We start from the raw sequence: 20,338 nt of genomic DNA, 5'->3' as shown, positions 1-20,338 counted from the left end.
CCCTTCCTAGGAGAATAGCACTCTGACTTGGAGCTAGAGGCAACCCTATGTTCTTAGCTGTACAAATCTCGAGTGGATATTGCATATTACTGATATGGAAGGGCAAAGCAGGGTGTGGGTCTTAGTTCAAATACCACAAGCTCTTACTGCTTTTGCCAAGATTTAGTAGATTTTTTTGAATTAATATTTCTTTACTTTCTGTATATTTTTCACTGAGCCCAGGAGGTGGAGGTTGCAGTGAGCAGAGATAGCACCACTATACTCCAGCCTGGGTGACAAAGTAGGACTCTTGGAAAAACAAAACAAAACAACAACAACAAATATATATATATACACACACACACACACACACACACACACACACACACACGCACACAATCTGAATTACTTTGACAAAAGCATCTTTGTGAATTAAACATTATCATATATATTTTATAGATGAGAGAGTTATTTTATAGGTGAGAAAGTTATTATTCTACAGTACAAGTCATTGCTGGGAGATGATTTGAGTAGAGTTCTTAAAAATGCAGACTTAAAAGCCCCTTCTCTTAATGTATTCTACTAATTCATTTAATAGCAAAAAATAGATACAGGAGGAAACTGATTACTTCAGAAAAACATTGAGATAATTTACTCAAGATTTTGAGGTGCAGAGGACTATTATAACACGTATCCTAGAGAGCAGATATTCTGTTTTGTTTTATATTCTTAGTATTGAGGGAATGTCTAGTAATAAGGATTACTTAATAGATTAGTTGTTGAATTAATACAAAATTGAATTTTTGAAGGAAAAATTTAAATGACTCTCTTTTCTCCTTTTCATTTCAGATGGTGATCATTTTGTGATAAGATATGACTATTTCATAGCTGATGAGGGGAAATTCTATGTAGAATTACTGAGGTAATTCTGAAAGACAAGAATACATAGGTAAAGATAAATCAAGTCCAAGAGCAAGTAAGCCAATAAAAGCATTTATAGATTTTATATTGAGTTTTGATACTTCAAGGCAATTGTGAACACACAAATAAGTAGCCAGCTTGTAACTACTCTGTAACTGCTTAAACTCTATTTCTCATTATCTATATTTGCAAGTTTTCACGCAATTTTAATTAAGCTAATAGCTAAGTTAAACTAAATATTATTTTACTTAATGTATAGTAATGTAACGGCTATGTTTTCTATGTAATTATGACATATTATATGAAATATGTAATATATAACATACACATGTATGTATACATGTATGTGATATGCGTGATATACAACATATAATTATGAGATATTATATGTAATATGCAACATAATTTTTATAATAAATCCAACATATTTATATGTAATTATATTTAAATATAATCCATATCATAAAGAAAACATTTTGTGCTAAGGCTGTTGCACACCTTTGAATCTTGATATATCTGTACTTTAAGCAATATTACAAATATTATACTAATCATTTTATATATACTTTAGGAGTTTAATTTATCTTGAATATTTTTTAAAGTAGTTTTTTTTTTTTTCTGAGAAAGCATATACCTTTAAATATCTGACATCTACACATTTGGCAGTTTATGATGAATGGCACTCTATAATCTGATGTCAGTTAATGAAATTACTGGCATACTACCTAGGTCAATATTTGTCCAAATGTGATACTCAGGTCATACACAAAAGAAATTTCTAAGTGCTTTCCTTGCAAGTAGATCTCTAGGCCTCAACCTATAGCCTTTCCATCAGAATCTCTGGCAATGTGGCTCAGGAATTTACAGTTTTTATTATGCATTCCTAGATGACTCTATGCACTCTCATATTTGACAACCATGGATCAAAGAAAACAAATCCTAATAAATTTATTCTAAATAGCCAACCTATTCCCTAAATACCAAATATTATAGAAGGATGTAGGAAAGAACCTTTGAAGTAATTTCATATTTGTTTTGACAATAGACCTATAAAGCATGGTAAAGTAGACCTATAAACTATGATAAGCAAAGAAACTGATTTCTCCTTTTGAGAGTTAGGTTAAATAGGTAATGGCATATTAAAGAACCAGAATTTGGCTGGGCCCAATGGCTCATGCCCATAATCACAGCACTTTGGGAGGCTGAGGCAGGTGGATCACTTGAGGTCAGAAGTTCAAGACCAGCTTGGTCAATATGGTGAAACTCCATCTCTGCCAAAAATACAAAAATTATCCAGGCGTGGTGGCATGTGCCTGTAATCCTAGCTACTCAGAAGGGTGAGGCAGAAGAATCGCTTGAACCCAGGAGGCAGAGGTTGAAATGAGCTGAGATTGTGAACCACTGTACTCCAGCCTGAGCAACAGAGTGAAACTCTGTCTCAAAAAGAAAAAATAAACAAATAAAGAACTAGAATTCATCAAAGGTCACTTAAAGCAAAGCACTATACTTATCCACTTTTATAGATACTAATTATGTTTTCACTCATGCTTTTCAGTATTTCAAAATAAAATTGCTCCTCATTTTCATGCCAAAACATCTTTACAAAAATTGTTACAGATTATTTCCAATACCTTTTGCTCAGCAATTTGGCATCAGCACTATTCAGGCAACAACATTCATATGGTAATAGTTAAATTTGTTTTCACTAGGGCCCTCTCAGCCAAATTTTTCATTTCCAGCCTGCACATGCTGAACTCTAGAAAATGTTGTAATTATCTTATTGAATATGTGTATTTCTAAATCAATTAATATCATATATGTTGCCAGGTTTTTTTTCCTACTTAAACAGTGAGCATTACTCTATAAATTTGTTTCTTTTAATCTTATTTCACAGGTTACAGTTAGACTGGGTTTGAATTTCAGCTCTTTCTTCTCTTAGCTACATGGCATTGGAAGAACGTTAACCTCTTTGAAACTCACTTTCTTCATCTCTAACATGAAAATAACACTTTAGAGTGTTGTCAGGAGTAAAGATGTTGACTCAGATGATGCATGGAGATGGAGCAGAGTACTTGGCACATAGTAACTGATTCTAGTTTTTATTGGTGCCCAACAAATTACCCCCAACCTATGGAAGCAAACACTTTATATTGTTCCACATTTGTTAGGCTAGGGCTTGGCTAGGCCATTCACTGTATGGAGCTGTGATATGGTTGTACTCAAATGTCAACTGGGACTGCAGTCATCTGAAAGCCCAAATGGACTGGTATCAAGATGGCTCACTCAAAAGCTAGCACTTGAAGGGGTAGAAAAGTCTGGGCCTCTTGTACCAATTTAGGCATTGACTCCTGCACCTGAAGAAATAATTATCAAAGATGAGAGGCATAGAAGTGTGAAAAAGAAGGAAATAGATAAAATAATGGAAGTAGGCACAAAGTTTGCAAATAAGCAAATACATGTCTCACATTAATGCCCATTGAAGAGCATCCATCATAGAACAGGCACCAATAACCAACTGGACAAGATGACTGTCTTTCTTACTCATCCACAGTGGTGCTGACACAATGAGTCATGAATGAAATGGCTATTGACTCAAGGATAGAGGATTACCCTGACAATGAGATAGAGGACTAAATGAGGATAGAGGACTAAGTAGCATGGGCTTCTGCTTACCAAAAATGATCTAGTTACTGCTACTGCAGAATGCCTTGACACTAGCAGTAATGTGACACCATCCCTGAGGAGACTATCAACTGTCTAATTTCAGTTGAAATCTGGGTTTTCATTTCATACCTACAGAACATTTTTCCAACAGTATGATTATTTACCTGAATCATTGATAATGGTATCACATATAACATTGCCTCACACTAATAGACACTAACAGCAAAGTAGATGTAAGAATGTGTACATATCCACAGAATCCATTGGACCTATTAGACACCTCATCACCCAAAAGCAGTTAATCTGATGAAACAATAGAATAGCCCATTAAGTGGCTTTGCAAAGGCACCAGCTCAGGGATAGCATCTTGTGAGGTTGGGATGCAGTCCCCTAGCATGTAGTTTGTACTCCGAACCAATGTCCCACTCCCAGTCCTGTATCCCCAGCAGAAAAAGTATAAAGGTTTGGAAACCAAAGGTAGATGTAGGGTCAGTGATTTCCACCATCACCCTCAATGACTCACTTTCAGAATATATGCTTCCTGTCACTGCCATACTAGGTTGTATTCAAAGTCCTATTTCCTAGGATGGAATGTTTCCATCAGTGTACCACTTTAAGGGTTCTACTATGCTTGAAACTATTACTATCATTGGTCATGTTGAGCTCATGATGCTGGAGGATCAGTAGACAAAGAGTTAACTACACTGGGGTTAATAACCTTGATTTCCATGAGGAATTGGAATTGCTGTTACATGTTGAGATCATGCAAGAATATATCTGGAAAGGAGGAGACTCACTGGGATGGCTTTTGGAGCTTCTACACTCAGTGATAACAGAATCAGCAACTTCAACAACCACAGTCCAACAAGGGCAAGGAAACTAGGGCTTCAAACCCTTAGTTCTGGGATCTCTCCACGATGCATACAACTAGATCAGCTACTGGACAAATATAAGGAAAATTCAAAATGGATAATGGAAGACAGAAAATATTGAACATGGCTTTAGGACCAGCTATAGCAGTGAGAACTATACTTCATTCAACTAACCTCGGTTATTAAATCTTTGCAAGTTTGGCCACTATCTTGAAAATGATTCTGTGATGGATTGGAAGGAATAAGAATAACTGAGAGGTGAAGTGCAAGGAAGTAAATATTAGTGAGGTGTTCCTTGACCAATGGACACAGAAGCTAAAGGACAGATATCTTCTCTACTCCTTTTGGATCAATTCTGAAATGCATACCATAAAGCTCTTCACAGCGAACCATAAAACTAGCCATCACTGGTGTGGTGAACTCAATAATGCATTATTGCATTTGCTTTTCCTCTTTCCTATTCAATCTTCTTCTTGCTTTCCAAGATTGCTTCGTAAATAAACCGCCTCAATAGACAGAGAATTTTGTCTTAGAATCTGCTTTTGGAGGATGTCTAAAACAAATGACTGTCAGGCCTGGATTATTTCACTTGATATAAGACAAAGGGTAAATACTTGAGCGCATGTCAAGTATTTACCCTTTCTTCATTCTTCATGATATGTTTGTTGCACATTGCATGCCTGTATCAAAACATCTGTTTATTCTGTAAATATATACACCTACTATGTATCCACAAAATAAAATAATTTAAAATAGAAAAAAATATGTAAACAAGTGACGATTAGGTAATCTAAGGTTACCATAAGCCAAAATGAAAGAATTTCTGGAACATGGAAATATTAATCGTGTTGATGCAGTATACTTCTACATAGAGATATGGGAAACTTTCCTTGTTTATTACATCAAGAGTTGGCTCAATTAAGTTATGTTTGAAACTTTTAGAAAAGTAATTTATGAGGGCATTTACTTCTCATTACCTCTAATTCTAAGCCTGGAAATGATCACAATATCTAGATCTAAAGAATTCAACACATGATGTATCCAAGTCTGGAAAGATTTCAACCTGACGCTCCCATTTATGTCATTGGGATGCATGCATGAAGAGCCAAATACAATGCTTGGCTGCCCTTTACACAAAGGGAAGGCTCCCTGCTATGGCAAATAGACACTGACACATTCATTTCTGATTTCAAAACACTTTCCAATCATCTCTGAGCATTTCTCAAAAAGCTTGAGAATCTGGTGGCCTAAAACATAGCAAACAAGATGAATTTGGAGTTCACAAACATTGTTTTTAACTTCCTCTGCTCGGTACATTTTTTTGAGCCTTTCACATTGGCATACACATTTCCAGGTTTTTTTGAACAAACAAATTTTAAAACCTCAAAACTATGTTGACATACTACTTTTAAAGATTAGGTGAAGTATGTGATTGCAAATATAATTATTGACAAACTTTCATTATTGAGATTTTCAGATTTGTCACATTCAAATATTATCATGCCTGAAAGTTAAACCTGAAAATTTTTAGAGTTTGAAATAAGTTTTCCAAAAACTCATTATCTATAATTCCCTTACTAACTAAATTTGGAGGGTGCTGACATTTTTTTGTGTTTTCGAATTAGATAGTAGTGAAAACTGTGAAATTTATAACAGACATTAGATGCTATCATAAACATAAACTTATTTTAAAATTAGTGTATTCTTGACCCATTAAAAGAGAGCTATCATTATTTAAATGATATTCATTTGAATGAATTATGATGATGAGAACGATTATTATAGCTAGTACTTACTGAGGACTTTCTATGTCACAAGCACTTTGCTAAGTACTTTACATATATTATTCTATTTAATTCTTAAACAATTGTTTGAAGTAGATTCTGATATCATCTCCATTTTGTAGGTGCAATGACTCAAGCACAAAGAGGTTAAAAATTTTCACAATAATACCCAGCTTGTCAATTATAAAGCAGCAATGAAATTCATTTAAATAACCAAAATAGAGGTTAAAAGTTACTTCATATATCTTTGAGATATGCATTAGTAATTATATCTTTCAATGCAGAGGAATAAGATAAAATTAAATAACTAAAACATATTTTTCTTTTGTATTATGGATATATCGACAGTTCTAAAGTGGCTTTTTTTAAAAAATGAGATTTTTAAAATATGAGTCACAATGTGAAGAGTGACACTGAACCATGGAAAGAACCCTTAAAATATGGAATTTGATTATTAAAACACAATAGGAATTATGTATTTTCTGCAGGACTTTATGCCCTATTGTTGTATCAAGAACATCTGTTCTTAGGCTCTAGTAAACGTGTGTCATCATATTACCAAATGCTAAAAAATATACAAAACTTTAAGCCTTGTTTACAAAAGTTTTTTGCCTTGCAATGTGGTCACACTACTCAAACTTGCATTTTTTTCCCTTTCTCCTTGTACTATCATTGTGTTTGATAAAAGTAACCTTAAGATCCTTAAGTTTATTTAGTATAAAGAGGCTTTCTGGACCCTCTGTAGAATCCTTGGGGATTTTTTCAGTCATCCCTTCCCAGCTGTTCCCTCTCCACATGGCTGTGTTCCAAGAAAATGATGCAAGGCTGTGAAATGGGGCTATGCTTGGGATCCAGCTGACGGGAAAGCATGCCGGGGAGGTCACAGCAACTTCCACATAAACAGAGCTGTGATTTGCCTGTCTCTAAGTTAACAGGATAAGATGTTCTCTTCCAGAGAAGAGGGCACACAGACAAATAGCGCCCAGAATGTTCTGTTCCAGATGTTCTTCCTGTCATTTATGGCACATGAGGAGGTGCCTTTGACGTTTCCCTTCTTTCTTGTTGGTGTGATTCCGTGAGCTTCATTATAAACTATTTTACCAAGTGATGAATCTTATTGTATTATAATCAGAGCAGGCCCCGCACACAATTACAAACCAAGCCAGATTCATCTACTAAAGCCTCTTCCCTTTTGATACCTTCAATCATCAACTTTTGCTTTTCTATTGGATTTTGAATATCCTTAAGAGGCACTCAACTGATATTAAGGTATCAGGCCTTGTGCCATGCTTCAGCCTGATGTTTCTCATGACAGTGTTCTAAATCTTATCCCAAACAAAATTCACTAGTGTATTGCCCCTTCCTCCGTGTTCTATAATCACAAAATTTGTGGTATTTAATTGGCAGGTAGTTTTCAATAAGAACTGATGAGCTAATTAAATTCAAATGTTAGGAAGGCCATCTAGAAATAATTGGTTATGCCAATAAGCAAAGCTAAGAGAGAGACTTCAAAGCCATACTTGACAATGGAGAAGACTGTATTTGCAAGTACATCAAGTTTCTGGTATTCCTTGGCTAATGCCTTCTTCGCGTTGTGGTTATGTAATTACATATTTTCACTCCTGTTAGAGAACCCTAAAAACATTTTTTAAAATTCTTAATAAGTTATTGTCTCTATTATACAGCAATTTTGTCTGTAGCTTAGATTTTGTGATGGAAAGAAATTCCCAGAGCATTGTAATCTAGGTCTTAGCCTTTATAGTCTGTCCAGTTTGCTCAGTTAAACCTCAGCTATAAGCTTACCTCCAACTTTTTCTTTACCAAAATAAAAAACTAAGTTAGGGTAGGTAAGGGGGAAGGGACCACTGAGCAGAGAAATAAATCCTATTCCCTTCAAAATTTCTGGACATTTTTAAAGTATGATTTTAATTAATAATCTGACTGGCTCTAAGGTAGTGTTCTACATTAGCCAGAGATGATGAATTATTCTTACGGAAAAAAAATTGTTAGGCTCAGTAGCTTAGCCCAGGGGAAAATGATAGAACCTACAGTCAGAAAAAAATGTATATTTACCTCTCAGCTCTGCCACTTTTAGCTATGTGGACTTGATCCTGTTAGTTACCTCTATAGGTCTCAGTTTTCCTGCTGGTAAAACAGGTAAAATAAAATCTACTCATCAGGATTGCTACAAAATTAAATCAAATTCTATGATATGTTATATATAAGGATCTTTGTTTATTAGCATATACTTAATTTTAAAAAAAGAAATACAGAAAAGAGAAAATAAACAATAAACAACAAGGCTGAAACAAATATATGACCTTAAATGTTCTCTGGGGAATGGCATGTTTTACAGTGTGCATCCACTTTAGGGCTGTATGATCCACCAACCCAAATGCCCATCAAAGATAGACTGGACAAAGAATATGTCGCATATATACACCATGGAATACTATGTAGCTATAAAAAACGATGAGTTTGTGTCCTTTGTAGGGATTTGCATGAATCTCGAAACCATCATTCTCAGCAAACTGACACAAGAACAGAAAACCAAACATCACATGTTCTCACTCATAGGCGGGTGTTGAATAATGAGAACACTTGGACTCAGGGAGAGGAGCATCACACACTGGGGTCAGTTGGGGGTCTAGGGGAGGGACAGTGGGGGGTGGGGAGGGATCATGTGGAGAGAAATGCTGGCTATAGATGAAGGGGGAATGGAGACAGCAAACCACCTAGTTATATGTGCACTTAGCAACAACCCTGCATGATCTGCACATGTACCCCAAAACCTAAAGTACAATTAAAAAAAAAAAAGAAACTAAAGATTAAAATAAAAAGACCGTCACTCTGATGTGACATACAAAAACTTCTGTGATCCAGTCTCTAGCCTCTTTCCAGCCTCTTCTTCCAAAGCTTTATTCTTCCATTCTAAAGTTGTGTCATTCACAACAAATTGCCTTGATTTGCTGAATTCCCCGGCCAAATCACATCTCATTACTTTTGCATAAGCCATTCCTTCTGCCTAGAAACTATTTTTCCATCTTAATCTCCTGCAGACGAAGCTAAGACATAACTTATGTGTGAAGCTTTATCTTCCTTCCCAACTCACACATGCACACACACACACTCCCTAAATACATATACACTGGCTCAATCTTTCATTTGTGCCCATGCTATACCACAAAGATTCTAAAAATGAGGTTAAGCCTGTATGGATTCCATGCATGACCTGCAGGAAATCTAAACCCTCTTGAAATTGTATGTAACATTTTCTTGGTAAATACCAGTGCACATTTTTTTTTTCCTGGAAATAGGGATGGCAGCTTTGATCATATTCTCAGTAGGGTCTCTGATCCAAGACAATTAAAGGACACTGGCACACCTTTACAATGGAAATCATTACTGCATGGCAATAATGTTTGCAGAGATCAAGTGTTATTAATTTCTGTTTTCTAAGCTTCTAACATTTACTAAATACTGAAAAGATACTTGGTAGATGATTAATTGCATTTGCAAAAGAACATTCTCAGGGTACTGCAAATTATAGTCACAATGTAATATACAACATTAAAGCTTGGGTGATGCAGTTTACAATTTGCTAATAATTAGTGCTTTTTCTACATACAAAATTAATTATAGCATAATAAAATCCAATAGCATTTGTTCTTAATTCTCCTCTGATCTGCATTCTGTTGTTTATTCTCATTTGTTCTGATAAGGTCCCTTGTCTCTAATGTTGCTTTCTAAAGGGTAAGAAATAAATCAATGGTACTTAGCTTTTCTAACCATCTGGTCTGGCAAACATCCCAAAATTAATGTTTAAATCTGGGTGCAGTTCATGTATTTTTGTCTTATCTTAGGGAACATCTCTGGAGGTAGGGAATGAAGAGTAGGACTTCCTCTCTAATTTCAGTGAGCAATTTGGCCCTTTTATACATATCCGTCTGTAAATATTGTAGATTTCCATTACATGTTGTGTGGTTTAGTTACTCAGCAAAGGCCACGGTCAGTTCAAAAACTTCCACTTAGGACACTTTCTTTTATGTTTTTGAGAAGAAGTTAGCAAACTTTTTCTCACAAAAGGCCAGATGGTAAATATTTTAGGCTTTGTAGGCCACAAAGTTCCTGTTGCAATTATTCAACACTGCTGTTGAAGTGTAAAAGCAGCCATAGAATATACGTAAACACATAGGAGTGGCTGTGTGCTGATAAAATTTGTTTATAAAAACAGGCAATAGGCTGGAGTTTGCTGATCCCTCTTTAGAGTAAAGCTTTTTGCAAAACCATTAATGGATTCCTTGATAATTTTCAAGTTTCCACTGTGTAAGTTTACTAGTTGTGTAATGTAGAGGGAGTTGTGTAATGTTTTTGAGGCCCAGTTTACTTATTTGTAAATCAACAATAAAAACACAATCCTGAAGGATTATTTGGAAGACTGGATAATTTGAAGGATAATTTGAAAGATTATTTGGAAGTTTATTTGGAAGATAATATGTTTTAGCATGCATGGAATCCTTACTCATACTTAGTGCTTAGTAAATAATGATGATAACATTCCATTAGAACCTCTCTACTTGAATCTGCTTGGCCATGCTCATCAAAAACTAGCAGCTCATATATACTGAGGGCTTACCATAAGAAGAATTAAGGACTCTATAAAGACTATTTCATTTAATCCTCACAACAATATTACGAGGTAGGCACTACTGTATTTCCATTTTCCAGAGAAGAAAATTGAGGTATAACTATATTGTAAAATTATTCCAAATTCACACATCTAGTAATTCACACAGCCAAGATTTAAAGTTTTCATGGTGGAATTATTAAATAGGCATAATTATTTAATTAATAGTCACTTGGGGGAAAGATAGCAAAATGGACAAGTGTAATAAGCTATTCCCATTTTACTATAGGAGGGCTATTTCTTTTTAAATGGCCAAAAGTTCTTTGATACTTCTCCCAAGAATATGGTGGTCTATAATCCCCTCCCCTTGAATCTAGGAGGGCTTACAACTGGTTTGGCCAATGGAATATGATAGAAATGAGGCTGTGTGACTTCTGAGCCTAGGTCAGAAAAGGCTTTGAAGCCTCTTCCTGGCTCTCTTGGGGCATTCACTCTGGGGAAGCCTGCTGCCATGGAAGAGGTCCACCTGTAAAGGCAACCATCCTGAGTTCCCAGCAGCAGCCAGCAGCCAGCAGCTAGCATGTGGTTGAACTATCTTTTATGTCTATCCCAATTTTGTCTTCAGGTGACTGCAACCCCAGTCCTCATCTGACTGCAGCTGGATGAGAGACTCCAAGCAACTGTCTAGCTAAGCCCTTTCAAAATTCCTGACCAGGAATTCATGAGCAAAGTATAGCAATCATGCTGAGAGACGGTTTTAACTTCCTCCCTCTCCCTGATACTCACCTTCAGCTGTCATGACTCTTCTCTGGAATATCTTTTCATCTCCATTTTCGTGCTACTACTCTATTTCCAGCTAATATTATCTCCTCTTAAACAAATATAAAAGCCTTCTGGTTTTATCCATACCTTTGATCTCTCCCCAGTATCATTTAATTTGAAAATTAATTCTTCTAATACATGTGTGATACTAAGATTCATTTTATTGAAAGAGTGTATTAGTTTTCATGCTGCTAATAAAGACATACCCAAGACTGGGTAATTTATAAAGGAGAGAGGTTTAATGGACTCACAGTTCCACATGGCTAGGGAGGCCTCATAATCACAGCGGAAGGCAGTGGAGAATCAAAGGCACATCTTACATGGTGGTAGGCAAGAAAGTTTGTGCAGGAGAACTCCCATTTAAAAAACCATCAGACCTCATGAGACTTATTCACTATCATGAGAACTGTATGGGGGAAACTGCCCCCATGATTCAATTATCTCCACCTGGCCCCACCCTTGACAAATGAGGATTGTTACAATTCAAGGTAAGATTCAGGTGGGGACACAGACGAACCATATCAAAGAGAATCAATGCTGCCTTGTATAATTAAGAACATTACTCTAACCCAGATTTCTTTCGTTAGATCATAAAAGGCTATGTTCCTTCCTCCTGGTTCTCTAGGGATGCTCACTTTGGGAAGATGGTCACCATGTAAGAAGTCCCTAGGCTCCCTCATTTAACTAAAAATTCCATTTTTGAACCCAGATTTCCAGAACCCTCATATTGTGACCCTAGACTGCTTTTCTCATCTTACCCTGCAGTGTTCCCTCCATGCATTATCAGGTCCTATATTTACCTTCTGTGGCCGTGAAATTGATGAAGACAAGAATGACCTGTGGATGCTGCTTGGTCATTGAGTGTATCTAGATAATAAGAAAGCAAATATACAAAAAGGATTCTGGGATTTCATAGATGAGTAAGATGTGATACCTCCCATGGAAATCCTAACATAAGGTGAGAGAATTCATTTGAACAAAAACACTCTTTCAATAAAATGAATCTTAGTATCACACATGTATTAGAAGAATTAATTTTCAAATTAAATGATACTGGGGAGAGATCAAAGGTATGGATAAAACCAGAAGGCTTTTATATTTGTTTAAGAGGAGATAATATTAGCTGGAAATAGAGTAGTAGCACGAAAATGGAGATGAAAAGATATTCCAGAGAAGTAAGGGTCATGACAGCTGAAGGTGAGTATCAGGGAGAGGGAGGAAGTTAAAACCGTCTCTCAGCATGATTGCTATACTTTGCTCATGAATTCCTGGTCAGGAATTTTGAAAGGGCTTAGCTAGACAGTTGCTTGGAGTCTCTCATCCAGCTGCAGTCAGATGAGGACTGGGGTTGCAGTCACCTGAAGACAAAATTGGGATAGACATAAAAGATAGTTCAACCACATGCTAGCTGCTGGCTGCTGGCTGCTGCTGGGAACTCAGGATGGTTGCCTTTACAGGTGGACCTCTTCCATGGCAGCAGGCTTCCCCAGAGTGAATGCCCCAAGAGAGCCAGGAAGAGGCTTCAAAGCCTTTTCTGACCTAGGCTCAGAAGTCACACAGCCTATCTAATATAAAACCACTATTATCATGAAAAGCACTCTTTTGTGTACAACTCAGTTCTCTTGCACCTCTCTCATGTTATCATATTAGGCTGCAAAAACCTCAACCTGATTACATTCAACTCCGATTACATCTACACTCACCTGGACATGGCTGGAAAAAAGCACCCAACTTAAATGTATTTGCCCCACTACCAAATGGGTCCCTAATAGTGCTCAGAATTATTGATGTTTCTCTATACCCCAATCTGCCAGTTTGTTATGCCTCAGAAAGGTGACCTTTCTTGTAAAGAAGCTAGGACGTAAATAATTTTGGTAGCATGTTCGGTTATGCTTTTGTTGGGATGTCTTAACAAATGAATTTTAAAACCCTATTTTAACAACTTGGTATAACCAAGTAAATAACAACAAAAATATCTCTCTCAAAAAGTGCATTTGCATATTTACATGTCTTCAAAAATAAAGAGAAAGTACATAATATTTAGGAATATGATATAAAACTCATTTTTACAAGTTACAGCTGCCTGATAGCTCATAAGTGATGAAACTATATAAGGCCATCTCTAATGATTAAAAACATTTGTGATTTCACATTTCCCACATTATTTACTCTGTTTATAAGAATTGTTTAAGATGTTTTAACTTTTAAAAACAATTTTAATGGTACTTTATTTAACTATCAAAACTAAATAGATATACCTGTACAGCTTGGAAATGCTAAGCTTTTATTTAACACAAACATCCTTTGGAATCTTTTTTAAATTGGTAGCTGAAAAACATTTTTGTGTAACTCAGAGCATACATCATAAATTCTGTGTTTTGTTTTCTAATAGTCATAAATAACTCTGCCTTAAATCTTTCCACATTACAGAAATTTTTTGTGGGTGTAATACAATTGATCTCTGAATTTGAATATATATACTCATAAATGTATTCAACATTTAGGCCATTTTAGGGACAGAAATCAACAGTAGAACCATCATAATTTCAAAAATAGATTTCCCCAACTTGCAAAATTCCAAAAATCACTAGGAAGTTTCAAATTTTAAGCTCACAGCATTCATATTAATTATGTACACATTTAATCAATCTCACTTTCCATATCAATATGTTTACCTCCTTTAAAACTGTTTAATAATGTTTTTCTAATGAAAAGAGAGAACTTGTATTTGTTCAACAATCTACTAGGAAACAGTATTTAGTTAATTCTTATAATAATTCCTTGGTATTGGTATTGTTATCTCACTTTATAGTTGTTGAACTAAGTTTTAGAAAAGTTAAGACACAATTACTCATTTTTGGTAAGAATCATAATACAAGAGAAAGATAAAGAAAAGTGAACTGCTGGAATGCACAAGAAGCCAAGGCAGCATTACAGCATTTAGATGGGGGCAGAAGACAACAAAAGGGATGGAGAGACCAGAGAAGAAGCCAGTTACTGGGACCTGGGTACAAACTTGGGCATGTGATTCTGACTTCATCAATCATGGTATCACATCCTATGGCCATGGTATATATGTGTGTGTAATTTTTTTTTATGCAAGGGCATACAGGAACTCTTCCATTCCCACAGGGTCACTGAAATGGGAATGATATGAACTCAAGGAGGCTATTTATGATTATATCATTTACAGCATGAAGAAACGTTACCTGGAGTGGGAGTAATGAAACCAATAGAGATAAGAGACCCAGAGAAATCTTGCTTACATTGCTTAAATCCTGTCGGTCTTGTGCTAGAGTCCTGTTAATACAAAATAATAATAATAATAATCCCTTTATTTATTATGTTTGTGTCAACTTCAACAAAAAGAAACTTGTCTAAGAGACAATATAATAATTAATGTGTGATTAAGAAAGAACTCTCCACCACGGGGAAAGTGGAAAGGATATGAGTCCCTTTTTATGATGCGATGCCATGTCTTTTAAATAAGCCACACTTTATGTTCAACAAAAAGAGAATAAGGAGGATTCACAAGAGAACACACTCCATTTTTGATTGCTGAGAAGATACTTTTAGTCATTAATGACTGACTGAACAACAATTGGGGACACAGACATGGTTACTGGCCAGTTTGAGGTGATAACATTGTTCCCTGTATACAGCGAGTGGCAAGTGCATTTATAAAACTTGCCATCATGGCTGCTAAATTTCTGAGTCTAGATGTGTGCCTCTCAAAGAAGTCTTTGAGGGGTTATTATGAAATAAAACAAAATTAATATTATTCTTCTGAGCTCTCAAAGGCAGACCTATTGAATTAAAGTTATAGAAAGGGAGGCTTAAACTCAGCAATAAGAATGCCTCTCTTGCATTCTTCATCACTAGAAGTTTCCAATAAGATTCTCAGGAAAATTTAGAGAGTATTCTTGAATTGAGCAAGCGGATAACACAGAGATGATTCAAATGTGGTATGATGAACTTCTACAATGGTTCCAACTCTAAACTTCAATTATTCTAGCCTCCAAGACCTACACATAACTGCGCAAAGTGCAAATTATTCAATAGTAATCTAGAATTCTGAATAGTTAGCATTTCCCCACTGTTTGATATTTGTATAAAGCACTCTTAGCAGTATGAATAACTAGAATGCTTCAAAGCAATATGTTTTATTGCTTTATCTTTAAAGAAACTGTGTCAGACATTTAAAATGAATGGTTGCTATCAGGAAAATGGATCTCAAGACACAAGAAATAAAACACAATGACTTCCTTATTTGGGGTAAGTCTCCTTGTACTAAAAAGAAAAAGTAAGAGTATAGGAAAATGTTTTCCAGAAAATTACATTTTCCCAAAGGTTATTTTAAATTTTAATAATTTAATCAACCATCTGACTCTGATTTCAAGTCAAATGTCTCCGAGATTCATTTTATTATAAACAACAACAAAACTTTGTAGTCATGTAAACACTGGTGACAGAGAATAACACCACTAATTACACTGAGTAGAAAACAGGAGCCAAGTAAGGGAGAAAGACTCTTTATGTCACTCATCAATTTAAAAGTGTTTTTCACCCCTAGGACCATCCTGAAGCCGAAACTGGGGAAAACATTTACTACTCTCACAAACAAAAATATCTATTCCATTTCTTGCATGCTGTGTGTGTCTCTGACATTTGGTTTCTGTCTAAGTTTCTAAAGAAAGGCCTTATTTGGAGCAAAATATATTTTTTGTGGGCATTGATGTGAACTTCAGGTCTGGGTTATCAATGACCTAAATTGAGAGAATAGAGGTGCTGTATGGACAAGGAGAGAAAAGAGAGCATACAGCTGTCCTATGCAGTTGCTCTGTTCACAGTGAGGATTGAGCCATTCTAATCCCTTTGGATTTTTTATCTACCAAAACAGCTTGGGCCCATCAGCAAATTGCAGTGGCATATGGTACAGGTTTACGAGTAATCTGGCACATGATTAAGGCAAGAGGGATGTCATCTTTCAGCAAATACTGAAAATATTGTAGAAGAATTTGGTAGGGTTTTAGAATTCAAACTGATAAAATTATAATTACTAAATACTTCCTTAAATCAACAATTTCTATATTAAAATGAAAACTTTATTTGTTAGAAGTTACCATGGGGAAAAAATAATGTCCAAGATATTAAGAAATAGGAGTTTTGTTTCTCAAATTTAGAATCAATAGCTTGTAAGCTACTGATTCAGGATCTTATGTGGCTACACACCATGCTTGTGTTTCAGGGTGGACCAAGTTTACATTTCTCTGCAGTCAGATTACCATTGTGCCAACAACTATTCTAAGGTCCCAGTGAAATAATTTCAAATTATTGAAATTATTTTATATAATTTTATATATTTTATGTAATTTGTAAACTATATATACTGGACATTTCAAAAAGAGATAAGATGTGAAGACAAGTACAATAATAACTTCTGTCTAATTTAACCTCATCAATATTTCTCAAACTGAAGTAAGTATCCAGCTACAGAAGTGGTTTTCATTCTTGGATGCACATTAGAATCATCTGGGAAGATTATAAAAGTATTAATGCTACCCACAGAGATTGAGATTAACTTGTCTTCAGTGAGGACTAGGCATTAGCATTTTTAAAAGGTACCCTAATATTTCCACTGTTCACCCAGAGTTACAAGTCTTTTAATTGGGGTAACACTCCAGTGTGCCAGGTGGTACACAAAACGACCGGATAAAAACTAAACACATCTTTCTGGAAAATCCATCTTTCTCAAAAATTTTTGGAGAAGAAAATGTTTTGTTACTTTTTGTTTCACTTAGATTATTATACATGTAAGACATAAAATATACCTTATGTCTTATACATATAAGTTTAAGATAGATGTAAAATATACACACAGTAAAAGATGAGAAATGGGAATAAGAAGAAATGATGAATAGGTAAGAATAAAAAGGTGAGTAAATTCCAAGTCTCACTGAGGTTAGGAAAGAAGGATATTAAAAGTAGAAATGAGATAGCTAGAGGTGTACGGTTTTCAAGCAAAACCATGTCCCAGTACTCTAAGAGGAATAAGTGCATTCATTCATCTTTTCCTTCCTTCATTAGCCATTTTTAAAAACTAAAATAATACCTAGGGATATTATGCTTTCATTGAGACTAATTTCGTATTTTAAATTTCTCCCATATGTTTACTCATACATAGAAATCTAGTAACTACATACTGAAATATTTATCTACTCATCAATTTAGACATATGTATGTGTGTTCATTTATTTGAGCTTATCTTCTAATCATTGGGAAAACATTTTTTTAAAGGACGTGTAATGCTAGACTGCATTTATGTCTAAATAAGTGTAGCAGTTGCAGGTATGATCACACAGGCTTGGCTTGGATTCTATTTTTTTTCACAGATTATTTAATATTTATGACTATGAGGACCCTGAATAAACACTCCAAGTGGCAGAAAGAAAATAGGTAAAATTTTCCCTCTCGTTTTGCTTAATATCACAGTGGTCTTTAGAACAACAACACAGCACCAACACTTTTTCAAGTTTTCAGGTTGTTCTGGGCATTATACGCTTACTTTACCAAGCTCTTCCTTATTTGATTAAAGCTGACTAGAACCAAACAAAGCCATGACCACATAATTCAATATACGTATGACAGGATTAAATTTCCCTGAACTTGTACTATCAGCATCTATCATGTGAGAGACAAGCCAAGTTTAACTTCATTGTCTTCTAGTCTTTTGACTTTGCAAGTAATGTCAATACTCCGTTCAGAAGGATTCCAGCAATGACTTCTGCCAACAATCTTCCTCACTTTTCTCCCATTATCCCTTCAGGGTTAATTAATCTAAAAGTACTTACTAATCCATCTTAACTGCAGCTTTCAGGGGAGAAAAAAATAGGAGTTTGATTTCACTCTAATCAAAGCAATTTTTGCAAAAACTCTTGCTAGGTAAAATCAACCAGTGACTATTTGGACAGCTGCAAAATCACCATAGCAACATTGTCACCTCATCATGTCAAGACCTGTGCACTGCCTGGGCTTTTAGGAGAGCTACTGTATTCAGTGCTACAAACTGATGCAGATGAATAGACGTGAGAGGTTCATGACTATGTTCAGTTAGGAAAAATGTCTCATGTCTTAATTTAAAATATTAATGTGGAATATTTATATTATTTGGAAATCCTCACAACCATAAATCCTATGCATTGGAGCAATGCTTTGAGTAAGCTAAAAAGTTCACTGATGGATGGGAGGAAAAATGAGAGAACTAGTGGCATCAAGGCAATTTCCCACAGTGAAAGGATCCAAGTTTCTTGCTCCATTTGGCAAAATCGAAGTGGATTTTGATGATTTGCATGGAAAGTTATTTAGGTGGGCAAGAGCTGTTTGGTAGTCTGGATTTTTTAAGTGAGAAAGCAAAAAAATCGCAGCAGGAGGAAATTGCAGGCTGGGAGAGAATTCGTGGTAAAAGGTTTGGAAGTGATTTTCCTGACTTCCCCATGAGTCATGCACATTCTAAAGGTATTAGAGCGAGTCTTGGAGAAGTGAGCTACTTGTCCCCAACAAAGATGTTTCCAGGGCTAATAGAGAATAACTTAGAGTCAAACCATATAGTCAAGAAAGCCAAGAGGAGACTAAGACACAGGATCCCACAGCAAGCCCATGGAAAGAATAAAATATCAGATGGAGGTAAGATAAATGGGTTTGCTGATAGAGATCACATCCAGAGCTAACAAAACTTTGAAATCTTAAAAAAGTCTTATCCACTGTTTGAATACAGATTCCTGTACTTCTAGTTATCTCATCACTACTGTTAACATCCTGCTTCAGTGAGACTTAGAAATTTACTCGCCTTTCTATTCTTACCCATTCATCAGTTTCTTCTTGTTCTCATTTCTTATGTGGACAATAATCCAGCATTGAATCGTCCGTTTGACTATTCCTCAATTTGTATGCCTCTCCTCCTGCTGCATCTGCCTACCATAATCTCAATCTGGCCAATACCGCAATCACTACCACCTAAAATGGAAGAGGTGGGAATAAAATGTAGAACTGTGCAGATCTGTGTCACTGAAAATTCCAGTAAATTTTGTCCTAGAAGCTGGCTTAGGCTTGAGACTGAACTTAGGTTTCCTTCCCATCAAATGGAAACAGCCAGGCTCACAAAAATCCTGATTCACTTGTTAATATCTCGTAGAGAGATAAAGAGCAGCCCTACTCTGTTGCTTTTCATGTAGAGAGATAAGAAGCACAATCAGGCCAGGCACAGTGGCTCACACGTGTAATCCCAGCACTTTGGGAGGCCAAGGCGGGCAGATCATGAGGTCAGGAGATCGAGACCATCCTGGCTAACATGGTGAAACCCTGCCTCTACTAAAAATACATTGTGGCACATGCCTGTAGTCCCAGCTACTAGGGTGGCTGAGGCAGAAGAATTGCTTAAACCTGGGAGCTAAAGGTTGCAGTGAGCCGAGATCACGCTATTGCACTCCAGCCTGGGCAACAAGAGCAAAATTCTGTCTCAAAAAAAAGATAATATTGCTACAGGTTTATCCTTTGGCCAATCCTCCTAGATAATATAATAATGCTAATGGTGTCAATTGCTACTAAGTATGAAATAATTCCTAAATATACATATCTAGCCAAGATTTTTCTCCTTGTCTCTAGACCTTTAA

The 20,338-nt window shown here is 35.8% G+C and overlaps 1 long non-coding RNA gene across 1 annotated transcript; it reads right to left on the bottom strand.

Annotated features, from left to right (window-relative positions):
• Nucleotides 1-428: 428 nt before the first annotated feature.
• On the bottom strand, nucleotides 429-19,991 carry LOC116524499. Its single transcript, XR_004257358.1, has 2 exons — nucleotides 14,879-19,991; nucleotides 429-907 (listed from the first exon to the last, which is right to left on the bottom strand). It is a non-coding gene; the product is annotated as an uncharacterized LOC116524499 (long non-coding RNA).
• Between the last annotated feature and the right edge of the window lie 347 nt (nucleotides 19,992-20,338).

Source organism: Sapajus apella, unplaced genomic scaffold (assembly GCF_009761245.1).
Source record: "Sapajus apella isolate SASKATOON/1434 unplaced genomic scaffold, GSC_monkey_1.0 scaffold45, whole genome shotgun sequence".
Classification (NCBI taxonomy): Eukaryota; Metazoa; Chordata; class Mammalia; order Primates; family Cebidae; genus Sapajus; species Sapajus apella.
The sequence above is the reverse complement of the archived record's forward strand: the minus strand, read 5'-3'. Positions and strand labels throughout refer to the sequence as shown.